Genomic DNA, 12,663 nt, shown 5'->3' on the forward strand with positions numbered 1-12,663 from the left:
AGCGCGGCCTCCTCCACCCGCCTCCTCCTCGTCCTCCTCCTCCTCGTCCTCCTCCAACCGCCTTTCCCGCACGGAATGGCAACGCGGCTTCTGCGCCCCACGGGCTTTCAGTGAGGGCGCAGCCTCTGCCCCCGCCCTCCCTCAGGGCTGCCGGGGACACCCCCCCAGCGCCCCCTGCCATAGAGCCGTGCCTTGGCCGCTCCCCCGGAGCTGCTCCCTGCCTTCTCACTCGTCCTCCATCTCACCTCGCCTTAATTTTTCTGCCCGTTCACTTCGCTGTTTTCCCTCCTCGCTGTAAATACCCTCCAAAGGCATCTCTCAGCGTCCCTCTGAGAAAGCCTTGGAAATTTCCCCGTGCGAAAATGTATTTCAGATGCTGTTACAGGTGGTTCAGAGCAGAATGTCACGCAAACCATGAAATTAAGGTGATTCGAAATTAAGGAGTGACCCTTGTTTAAATCGAGCAAACAGATCTCGTTAGCCGTGCCACCGAGGAAGGGTGTACCTCTGCAGCCACAAGGAATTTCGTAAAGCAGCTGGTGGTTCTGAAATGAGTCATTTGGCTTACACGTGGGTGCAATATATTCCTTACAGATTTACCCCAGAATACGCCACAGATCCTCCACTTCCCTGCCACACAGGTGAAGACATGATGTAATTACTCCAAAAGGTTACATTAACATTTTGTTAACATTTTGTCGTACAGTGTGAGCATAATATTTTGTCTGTGGGAGCTGGAAAGTGAAGGCATAAGGTTTATCAGCTTTTCATTCAAAACTTTTTTTCATTTCACCAAGGTTTCCTGGTGCTTAGGGTCGCCATCAATGTAATTCTGACTTTATCAGCATCACTGTAAAATGATTCATGCAGATGGTAATGGTGGATGTATTGAGGGAAGGAATTGTTCTGCATGTGATACAAGGAGAAGATGGAAATCACGAGGGGAGAAAAAAGCATTAGAGAAATACTTTCAGCAATTGCCTCTAATGAAGTGCTGGAAATGTGGAGGTTACACCCCGACTTCAGTTTCCATCTAGACACTCAACATAGGTGCCATATGCACCACATGCAAGTGATCATCAGAGTTTAGCCTGTGGGAAGAGAAATCCATGCGAAGCAATTCATTAGTCTGTGTTGGTCTGAAAATTTGGAAGACAAACGTATAAGTCAAGGGCACATCTGGAATTCTCTCTTACCATGACTTTAAATTGTCTTGAAGAACAAAGCCTACTGAAGAAAAAAAGCAATAAAGGCCTATTTGCGTCATTACATCGTCTATTTTGAAACCTCTCAAAGCTCTCTGCAATTATTAATTACAATCAAATATAAATGTTAAATGCCTAATACAACAAAATATGACACAAGCCAGAGACAATTCTCATTCAAGCAGCATATTCTTTGCCCACCTGTAAAAAAAAGTCAGAGCAGGTTCTCTCAGACATCTTTAGAGCCTATCTACATTTCACTTCTCATTATTCTTCACACTGCATTTTCAGCAGTCTGAAAATGTGGCATTATCTCTGCAGAAGCCAGCTGAGCATCTACAGCATTTATTAACTTGTAGAGGAGCTTACATAAGACAGAGATAACATATGCAAACAGTAATTTTAAATCATCAGGTTTCCAAACAATTTGGTTTGTTATACATTTATACTATGTCCCTTTCTAAGTTAGTATGATTCAGGGAATTCCTTTGTAATATCCTCTATCCTGGATATCTTTGCAGCCATGGTTACCAGGGGAAATGTAGTTTCTTTGCTGGTTTGGGTTTTGGGTGTTTTTTGTTGCTTTGTTCCCAATAGGGATGAGATTTTCTGCTTTTGTGCTATAGAGGAAAAAAAAAATCAACAAAAAACTCAAACCCACAGTTTTGTGAGCATCTCATCCAGCACAGTTCCTCCTTCCCTTGAGACACTCACAATCCTGGGTTTTATGTATACTGGAAAAATGGGTCCTTTTGCAAAATACATGCCCTCCACACAGCCAGAGACAAGGACCCCAAGAGCATCATTCCCTTTTCTGGACGTTTGGCACCCTGGGCTCATGGGCACAATGGAAACAGCACAACTGAGAGCTGGCCCCCTTCCCTCCAGTGACTTTGGCATCAGGGCTGTGGGGGGGCTTCAGCGAGGGCTCTCCTCCCCCTCACGAGGCAGCTGCATTGCAGGCGAGGCTCTGGTCCTTGGCTCTGCCTGAACTGCAGCTACAGCTGTGGGGCAGCCCTGTCTGTATCCCTTTGGCCTGGACCTGCTGGCCAGCTTCCTGCCCACACCTCAGAACTGCCTCACTGCTGGGGACTTGCCTGCTGCTGATGGCACTTGTGCCTGTCCCTGACTGCCATCACCAGACCTGAGTCACTAACTTATGTTGACCTCAGACTTACCCCATTGCTACTGACTTGTCCACCAATCTGGACTCTGTTGATTCCACAAGCCTGTCCTGCTTGTCTTGCTCAGATCCCGTGGGATGGGGCCCTGGCTGGTGAAATCCCTGCTCTGCCCCTCTTTTCCCTCTCTGTGTTGTGGCATTCAGACTCCTGTCCTTTAGGCATCTGGCCCGTGCTAGCTCCTGATGCCAGAGTACTGTGGCACATACGAGAAAAGATCACTTCCATTGACTCAGACCCATGGTGTACATGGATGAGAATACTGTCTCTTAGAGGGATTGGTTCTTTCTTCCAAAGTACATGCTGCCCTTCAAGAACAAGATCCAGGTGTCATGAAAAGGGAAAATGGCCTACTCATCTTTATCAAAGGGGTCTGAGTGAAGTGTTATAAGTCAGCCAACCTCCATTTGTTATCTGGAAAAGTAATGAAACAAGCTGTTGAGCAATCAGTGTGCAAGCAACTAAATAACAGTAAAGTGATGAACAGCAGGCACTCTGCATTTGTCCAGAACAAATAATGTCAAACTAACCTTATTTATTTCTTTGCCAAGATAACTGACTTAGTAAGTGCTGAAAGGAATAGGTGAAACGTGTTTTGACTTTGTAGGGCTCTTGACATTGTCTTGAACACCACTCTCATAAAGGCAAATTGTTCTCAGATGGTATTAACATGAGACGAGTGTGTGATTTAAAAGCACTTCCCAAAGTGGTGCAGTGGATATTTTCCTGTCAAGAGGAAGGTATATCAAATGAAGAGACCTGATCGGTCTGCTAGAATTGTTTACTTTCATTAGCAACTTGAATGGTGCAGTTGATCTTTGACTTCAAACTTCTGCAAGTAACACCAAGTCAGGCAGTACCACACCCTGGAGGAAAAGATTTGAACAAAGGTTTATCATCGCTAAATCACAGAAAGAGCCTCAAAATAGTGAGATGAAATTAAGATAAGAACAATGTACGACACTTAGAAAACTTGAATTCTCACATTAAAAATGAGGGAAGATGTGTAGTCCTTGGTAAGATACCATAATGTACATCTAATCAGGGAAAGCACTTTAAGAATAACATAACTCGGCATTGAAAAATGTGGACTATATCAAGAGCCACTTTTTTGCCATGAAACCAACACAACTAGAGCGGGACAGTGCACTGATATCCCAATCTGAAATATGCATGACACCAAATGACACAAAAATTATTTGCAGCTGCCTTGGTTTGCAGAACACCATCTTTGTGCCATCAGTCACATTGCTCTGAGGAACCAGGCATGGCCCTTGCCTGCTTTACCTCCTCCTGTTGCCTGAAGTCTCCTCTCTGGGAGAAGATGGGTTTCCTAGTGTCCTCCCTCCAGCACATGCTAGAGGGCTGCTGGCCCTGGCAGAGGGATCTGTGCATCTGCAGAGAGCAGGAGGTGAGAAGGTGCTGTAGGGTTCAGGAGCCTTGGACTCTACAGCGTAGAGAGGGGAAGCCACAAGTGTCCCAGTGCTGCCACTGTTTGAAGCCCCCCAGGACAGGTCATACCATGTCCTGTTAAGAGGCAGGACAGAGTCATAAAGTCTCCTGGTCTGCAGTGCATGATATTCCAGGCTGAAAGGCAAAAATCTTAGTCTTGGATTTTCCATCTTCCACCAGATTGCAAGTGGTTTATTGTACCCTTAATGGTGCTTCTTGGGACTCTGACAAAAGGCAGGGTGATGTGAATGAACCCTGCTTCAAGATGAACAGAACTGTCTGACAATTGTTTTTTCTCTTGGCAGAAATCACACCAGGGCCTGGAGATCAAAATGGCAGCATAAGACATGCTGGCTCGTTTTGCTGAGCTTTGCAACTTTTCCTCCAAAGACAACAAGTGATCCCCCAAGAAATCTCTCAGTCTTGAAAACAAAATCCACAACTTGTGGAAAGCTTCTGGGGTCAGAGTCACTGCATTTGGAGACTGCAGACTGACTTTTTAAAACTGTGGCTCCTGAAAGTTTATCCGCAGCCTGAAAAACCCTTCTGAGTGCTTTAGAAGTAACACTCTATTTCCTCTGACTTAAGAGTGCATCCCTACCCCATGGGATCTGACACAGAAGACCATAGGAGGGTAAACCGTGAGAGAGAGAGATCCCTTGCCTTTTCACAGCCCAACAGTATCGCTCTCATCTTGCTGAAAAGGTTGAGAGCATCACAGTATGGTTTGTAGCCAGTTCCATGAATGAAGCAAAGAAGAGATGCACCAAACCATTTTCAGATTAATTAAATTACATTTGCTGCTGCCTTTCGCACCTTTAGGCTAAAGGACGAGAGAATTTATCCCAAACTTATGAGAAGCCAAAAATAAAGGTTAGGGAGCGCCCCATACATGACTGCAGGTGCGAGCTGCAGCTCCAGCAAGCCGGCACAATATGGAGCGAGGACGCCCCTAACGCGGTGGGCAGGTAGTGTTGAAGGTCTGCAGGTGCTGATCCCCACGTGCCTGACAATGCCAGCGTGTCCCTGCGCTCACGGCACGGCTCCCCACGGGAAAAACTTCCTGACAATCGGCTGCTAAACCGGGCTCAGAATTTGGGGCCGGTCACGGAGAGGAGACCCTCCTCCCCTGGGCTGGGCAGCCCGCCGGCCGGCCTCCCTTCCCCTCCCCTCCCCGCCCCGCCGGCCGGCGGAGGGTCCTTGCCCGGGGAAAGTTGCTCGGCGTCCCCGGGCGAGGGGCGGGGGTGTGCGGCGCTCCCCCCCGCCGCCTCTCGTCCGTGTCGCCGAGCTATTTATTTAAATCGCAGAGAAGGCGCCTCGCCGCCCGCCCTGCCGGGGACGCGCGGTCCGGGTGCCCCGCGGGGTCGGCAGGAAGGAGCCCATGGCCGGGAGGGCAGCGCCGGCCGCCGGGGCTCTGCTCTGCGCGCTGCTCTGGGCGGCAGCGGCGGCAGCGGGGGGCGGCCCCGGGGACAACCCCGCTCCCGGCGCCTTCGGCCACGTCTACCGGGGCGCCGTGAACATCAGCGCCGAGCGGGTCTACGCCTTCGCCTACCGCAGCGAGCCCGGGCAGGTAGGAGCGAGCCCCGGAGCGCCAGGTTCCCCGCGGCGAGGCGAGCACCGTGGCCCCCTCGCCCTCTCGGGTCCGGGAGTGTGTGCCAGGGAGGTGCCGGCGCCGCAGCGGCTCCGCCGCTGTGCGGGAGCGGGCCGGGCTCTCCGTCTGTCCTGCCCGCATCCTCCCGGCGCCGCGGTGGTCGGGAGCCGCAGTGCACCTGCGGGATCTTTCCACCTTCCCTGGCGCGGACGGGGCTCCCCGGGGCTGCAGGCTGGGAGGGTGCCGGTGTCCCAGGAGCTGCGGGCTAGGAAGGTGGTTTGGTACCCCCCCACTCCCAGAGGGGATATCCAGCGATTCTAGCAGCAGAATGCGTTTAAAGTCTTGAAGGGAGTCGTGAGGGTAACAGTACTACATTTAAAATGATTTTAAGACAACAAGACAAAACCCACAAAAAAAGCCAAGACACTAAAGAAAAAAAAAAAAAAAGAAAAGACTATGTGTACACTTCATAAGCCTTCTTAAATGCCGTTTCCCCCACTGTGCGTTTCCTTAGGATTAGGGTGCTCTCCTCGGTAGCCCGGGAGGTGAGGCAGGGCTGTACAGGTGAGGTTTGTCATGAGGAGGCTGCAGGGCAGTGTGGCCAGGGCCATCCATGGCTGTTTGATGGTGGAAAGAAACCTATCATTTATGTATACCCAGTTATTGTGGGTTCCCCCCTCCTCACTTTTTGTTCCTTATTTATCTCATGTGGCTGAGTGGTACCTTGGAAACTCTGCCCCCGTTGTTTGGATTGGGGTTAATTGCTGCGTGAAATGATCTGATGTACCAAAAGATGATGAACTGGATAGATGAATCTGCCCTCCTGTCCTAGTCGCACAGAACAATAGAAAATGGAAACCATGGCTTTTTCCCATACTGTGTACTATGTAATAAAATGCACCTGGTATTTATGGGCCAGCAGTTGGGTGTCAGGGCTGTGATGCAACTGAGCCCAACCTTACTTAACTGTTGGGTGTCACCAATGATCTCAGGAGGTCAAAAGCACACTTTGGGCTTGAGCCTCCTTTTGGAAGCTGGTCAAGGTGTAAGCTAGGTTCCTTCAGGTGTTACAAGTGTTGGGTGTTATGATGAGGGCCTATTGGCAGTCCAGATATTGTCCGTGGCTTGTTAGCAGAGACAGGACGAATACTGACTTCAGTTAAAATTAATCTGGTTCCTTCAATTTATTGTGCTCTTTGAAACCTTGTGGTTTTTGCTGGACACGTGAAAAAAAAAAAAAAAAAGCTTTCTCTCCTGGAGAGTTACAGTGAAAGCACAGTGGGAGGAGGCAGGGAGGAAGTACATGGCTTCTCAGTGGTGTTTGCAGGTACCTAAATGCAACTTCTAGGCTACTTCTAGACACTAAGCTGTTCCTGTGGCTATGAAGTACAGACTTCTCAGTACAGACTACTGCCTTACTTAAGCAGGAGCTTTAATGGACTAATCTCTATGGTCCTGTATGCTGGAACATGAAATTTTTGCAGAGATAGGGTCAAGAGCATATCTAAGAAGGGAAATTCCAGGTTTGAGATTTAATATCTTTTTTCAATGCAGAACTCACCAAGCACTGCCATGACTATGCTTAGAGGGCCATGCAACCAACTCCTGCTAGGAAAAATGTTAGGGAGACAAAAACTCTTTAAATAAAGGTGGACTTTCATAGGAAGTTTTCTGATGAGGGATGCCTAGAACAGGTTCTAATGGCAGAGAAGGCTCCAGAGAGACTTTATTATGGCCTTTCAGTATAAAAAAGCTTACAAAAAGATCAAGAAAAGCTTTCTACAGTGTAATGACAGGACATGGGACAGCAGTTTTGAACTGAAAGAGATTTGGGTACGACATAAGAAAGATTTTTTTTTTTAATGGTGAGGCGCTGAAACATGTTGTCCAGAGAAGTTGTGGATACACATTACTGGGAGTGTTCATTGTTGAGTTGGATGGGGCTTTGAGCAACCTGATCTAGTGAAGATATCTCCTTGCCCATGGCAGGATGTTTGGACTAGATGATCTCTGAAGATGATCTTCCAATTCTGTGATTCTTCACTGTGCTCTGCAGGTGCTGTTTCTGAGATGAAGCAGTGGAAGCTGGCAAGAAGGTGGCTGACCTAGATTGGCTGTGCTGTGTGCAACCCCTTTCCCAGCTGCAGCCCTGCACTCATGAGGGGCAAACATGACTGGATCTCCTCTTGCTGGCATGGTCAAGGGTTGAGCTGTCTTGGTGTTCCTGTGTCTCCCTGTTGTTGAGAATTGCTCAAGATTTAGAGGCTTGGTAGTGGAAATCTTGGCTTTAATCACCAAGTTCTTGTGGGCAGAGCTTTCTTATGCAAAAGTTGTGAAGATGTTTAGGGACATGCTGTCTGCTTGGTGTTGGTGCTTGTGGGGGAAATCAAGTCCTGCAAAAACTCAGTGTATTTGTCATTGTTTTTTGCTGCAGTCTTAAGCCTTGAACTCCTAGTGAGGGAATACCAGCCAGTGTTTGCCAGTTGCCTGCCACTTGTGAGCGCTCTGCTCTTCCTGATCTTTTTGCTCTCTTCCTGTCTCTGTGCTGATGGCAGTTTAGCCAGAAGCCTCTGATAACTCAAGGCAGATACCACATGGGTGATTAACCTGAGTTACAGAAAAGTTAATTCGATAAAAAGAGCATTCCCCATATGGAAGGGCTGCAGTGGATGAGTTTAATTGTTTTCCTCTCTGAAACAAAGTCAGGTCTGGAGTGATCTGGCTCTGAAAACAGGAATTGGTTTTCATGGTGCTGTAAATTCTGCCATTTTCCCCTCTGCTACTCTTTCTCATGAGGCCAGGACTACAAAGCAAGGGAAAACTTGGGGACAAGGACAAAATGTGAGGGCTGGCTTGTGATCCACGAACCCTCTGTAAATTTTCTGGTTACTGATGTGCTATGGCTGCACAGGCACGTCTGAAAATGCAGCTGAATAGAGCAGTGCTTGAATGATGGGTGAGAGAAGGGAGGAAGCAAGATCTTTTCTCCTGTTTGGTGCTTTAGAGGCTTGCTGCTTTCTGAAAAGTGTTGTGCTTGCCTGATCTCAGAGGATATTCTTCATTCTCATCATCATTCTTACTCCTTGGGGAACAGGAAGGCATGCAAGACAGGAGGGAAAAAGCAAGTCCCATGAGAGTATTCACAAGCAGATATATACAAGGTGTAGAAACCACAGTTCAGGGCTCTGCAGCAGAGCTGCTTTGAGACATGTGGCTTCCTTTCTGTACAACTTGTGGCTAAAATGAAAATGATGATACTTATACGTGACCCAAATCACCTAGCTGAAACTTCTGTTTGTAAATACATTGCCAGGTCTCTTCTCTCTGTCTGTGTAGGGGGAGAAGCCTTCCTATGTGCTGTGCAGAAACACTGGTCTTGAGGCAGGAGAGCTGACAGTCTTTTATGTACTAGGATTTAGGCCTTAATTGCTGAGGTTAAACTGTGAGAGTAAAGCTGTGCTGAGGAGAAGCACAGCCACCTCTTCTGCAAAGGTCTTCAAGAGTTGGTCTGTGAGCAAAGACATATGACAAACTCCTTCCTCATGGTGGAAACTCTTGATTTGTAGTGGGGTAGTCTTACTGCTTCTTGAATTCCCTTTTTTTCCTTCTGGCTGCTCTTTGAAATTTCCCCCCTGTACAGCTGTTTATTTTTAACTCTGAATGTAAAAAAATACGGTAATAAACCCAACTGTGTCACTTGTTGCTATGCCCTCATGCTCTAACAGCAAAGGCGGATGTGCACTGTTACAAGTCTGGTGAACAATTAGTTGGGCAAATAGGGTTATTTAATTTTAGGATTATTTACACTGGATACATCCAGGATGGGGGTAAAAAAAGAGCACGCTCATTCCATGTGTTCAACATGTCCCTACTTGGGAGGGAGAGAGGATGGAGACCTTTGCTGATTTGCTGGAGCTGCACGTGCAGTGCGTTCCTGCTCAGAAGAAAAAGTGCTGTAGAATGTTTCTGCTGGATTTACCACGAACTGGAGAAGGCTTTATGTGACAAGTAAGAGAACCGACTTAGTTCTATGTCTGCAGTAATACCAGGGGTTTCAAAAATAATAATGTGTGTGTGAGTATTGATGGAATTCAAAGAGATTGAGACTTTCCACCACTGTAAGATCTGGCAGTTGCTAATGGTTAATTTGCTGAAAACACAAATTACACTAATATTGTGCAGGTTGGTATGTCCTGTACCAAATTGTAAGTGATCCAGGAGAATATCATGAGGAAGAAAACAACAGAAGTTCTTTTTCCTCACTGGAGCTCAGGTCAGCTGAATGTAGGATTTGGGAAGTACTTGGACTATATTTAGAAAACCAAGCATCTCTGAAGAGAACAAGTTTCCAACTTTTTGTTTGTAGGCAAATCTGCTGCAATCCAGACACAGTTCTTGGACATTCACGCAGTACATGTTAGTTGTGATGAGCTCCAGAGCTGAGCAGTGGGCTGCACCTATTTTAAGAGAAAGAGTGGGTGCTATTTCCCTCCTCCTCCCTTGCCAGGACTAGGAACTGAGCCTCAGTCTCAGTTCCCATATGGCCCAACTTACCATAAGTTGTGATTGACAGTTGATTAAGCTGTGGCTTCTCTGCTGAACAGTTGTGCAGTGTGAGGATGTGTAGCCCTGGAATGAGTGTCTTGTCTGAGGAGTGATGGTTAAAAAATTACCTTCGGTCTATGAGAGGCTGTGTGCCGCCAGGGAGGGTTGCTACCATCATTACCCTTTGTTTTTTCAGAGTTGCAGATAGGAAAAGTTGACTATCCTAAAGGAAGAGAGCGGTATCAACACTAGCAGGAAGATCAGAGGTCTTCCAATTACATGCCTTAAATCTTGTGACCAAGTGCATTTTCCAGCCAAGGAGCATGATGCATTCCTCAGTGTTCCTCTGACCTCTAGTGTATGGGTCTCGTTTCTTAGGTGTGGATGGTAGTTGCACTTGCTTTCCTTTAGGCAAGCAGCCAAAAGGGAATTCATTCACCCATATGTTCCTCTGGAACTGTGTGATGAATCACTTGCTCAGACCAAAGCCATCTGTCCTAGCTGCAGGGAAACTCTTGATCTGCTACACAGGGCAACCTGGTTTAATAAGTGGCAGTGATCAAATCTGTGTTTGCTGTTCTCTGCTGTTTGACATGCTAGTGTAGGTCTCACTCCAGCAGCACCCGTGTCTATTATAACAATTCTAAGAGCATTTTTTCCACCTCTTGCTTCTGAGCTGGCTTTGGGTTTCACACATAGGACCCTTCAGGCTGGAACTAAACTACCTCGAAGTATTCCCATGGTGTCCTGCACATGTTCTCCATAATGTTAATCTTGGCTCCAGCCCAGATTTCAGTCCACAGCTACACCATACACCATCTATGCAATAAAAATTTAGTCTACTGTTTAGAGAAGGCTGAGCCTGAGCTATAGTGAGGACAACAGGTTAAGTTCTGTCCTTCCTTAATGCTGACTGGAAGCCCACCATTTCAGCCACGAAGATGCTGGTAAAAATCAAAGAAAATGGGAAGTTTACAAATGCTTGCATGAGAAGATCTCCTGATGTCAGTAGAGCTGCTGTTATTGCACGATCTCCAGGGCCTGAACGCTATTGCTCTTTGGTTGCTGGCTCTAGTCTGTTCACCACAGGACACTGGAAGAGCCTCAGCACGCCATTTCTGGAACCTAATAGTAAATGCCTTATGTGACAGGAATGTAGGCACAATGTCAAATCCAAAAAAAAATCAAAGCAAATTACAGTATATGATGTCTGAAGCCAAGCAGGGTTCAACAGAATCCCTTTGGAGTAACTTGTGTATATAATTTATATTTCTTAAAGAAAACAGCCAGCCCTGGGAGGTGACAGCGTAGGCAGTGTAGAGCACACAGCACTTGGAATGTGCTTGCTGCTTCTCTGTGGGTTCTCTTGAACACTCCTTACCCTGCCTAGGGTCACATAAAAACCTTTTGCTTATGGGGGAAAACAAAAGTAAACTATGAGAGAAATTGGATGGGGTTCTACTAAGAATTCAAACTTGACTGTTATTTTTTGCATCAGAAAATACAGTCTTGAAAACGCTGACAAAAGTGGAGTGTCTTAGGTGAAAGAATGGTGTGGGAAGTGGCTTTGCTTTGGGCTGGGGATAGAAGCAACTGAGATCCCCTCAAACTTAAATTATTCTTTATCTTTCTAGGATTTTGCACTTTGTGGGTTTCCCTACATAGGAAGCAAAAAGAGAGTATGTCTTGACAGAGGCTATGAGTTTGCAGGCTTTAGGGGGAAAAACTGCTCTGGTTTCTTGCAGGGTAGCCTACAGACCTTCAGATGGTGACTGTGGTGCTGGCAAGAATTTTATTTTTATTTCGAATGTGTAAGCTAATGCTGTCAAGCATGATAACTTGTCCTTGAACTAAAGCATCTCTTTTGAATTTGAGTGTTGTTCTAAATCTTAGTCATTCTTTTCTTGTTGGGCTGTCATGTTTAAAATCAAAGCTGATCAGGTTTTGTTGTTCCCTTCCCAGCCCCAAGATGTTTAAATTAAAAAAGAATTCTGAGTAAGAGGAACTTCATCAAAATGCCTCTCCTTAGTTTGAACTCTTTCCAAGAACAGTGCAGCAATTTGTTATACATTTGCATTGTAAGTAGAGGCTGAAGTGTCCTCAAATAACTTGTGGATAAGTTCTTGGTAGGGAGGTAAGCTTTTTCTGCATGGACCTCATCTGCCTGTTTCAGGGGATATTCAAGGAATCGAAGTGCAGACTGTAAAAGGTATACTGCAAGGGTGTGCCATCTGCTCAGTTTGAAAATATAGTTCAGTACATTTGAATAAGCAAACATAATTTCGTGCTGTGTATACTTGGAGAACCACAGAGAATTTCAGAAACAGCTTTCCTTACTTTTTTACACTGATGTTTTCCTTTGACCACAGAAATAGCTACTTCAGTGTCGTTTAAAATAAATGGAAAACGGTTTCAGAAAAATACATCATGCATTACAAGATGTAATTCAATCCACATCCAAAGTGTTACTGAAGTGAAGAATTTGGGAGCCAAGAAAGAACGAGGTATCTACATTCTGACAGCAATTTCTGGAGTTACTAGCAGGAGTTTGGAATTAGAAGGTTATAATTTGGAAAGATTATAAACCTTTTTGTTTGAGGGGTGGCCTGGCCCAGAGTTCCAGCTGCTGTGGTTTAGGAAGATGGAATTATTGCTGGGTAGTTTGTTCCTTAACTGACTGTTCAAAATA

General features: G+C 46.3%; 1 protein-coding gene across 1 annotated transcript in view; it reads left to right on the forward strand.

Moving 5' to 3' along the window:
• The first annotated feature begins 5,333 nt into the window (after positions 1 to 5,333).
• SIDT1 (SID1 transmembrane family member 1) overlaps positions 5,334 to 12,663 on the forward strand; it is a 40,065-nt gene continuing 32,735 nt past the window's right edge. The window contains exon 1 of the mRNA XM_066175333.1: positions 5,334 to 5,408. The gene's annotated coding sequence lies outside the window, so the exon portion shown is untranslated. The remainder of the gene's footprint in view (positions 5,409 to 12,663) is intronic.

The sequence above is a fragment of the Chamaea fasciata genome, unplaced genomic scaffold (assembly GCF_029207755.1).
Source record: "Chamaea fasciata isolate MVZ Bird 193981 ecotype frontalis unplaced genomic scaffold, bChaFas1.0.hap1 SCAF_2, whole genome shotgun sequence".
Classification (NCBI taxonomy): domain Eukaryota; kingdom Metazoa; phylum Chordata; class Aves; order Passeriformes; family Sylviidae; genus Chamaea; species Chamaea fasciata.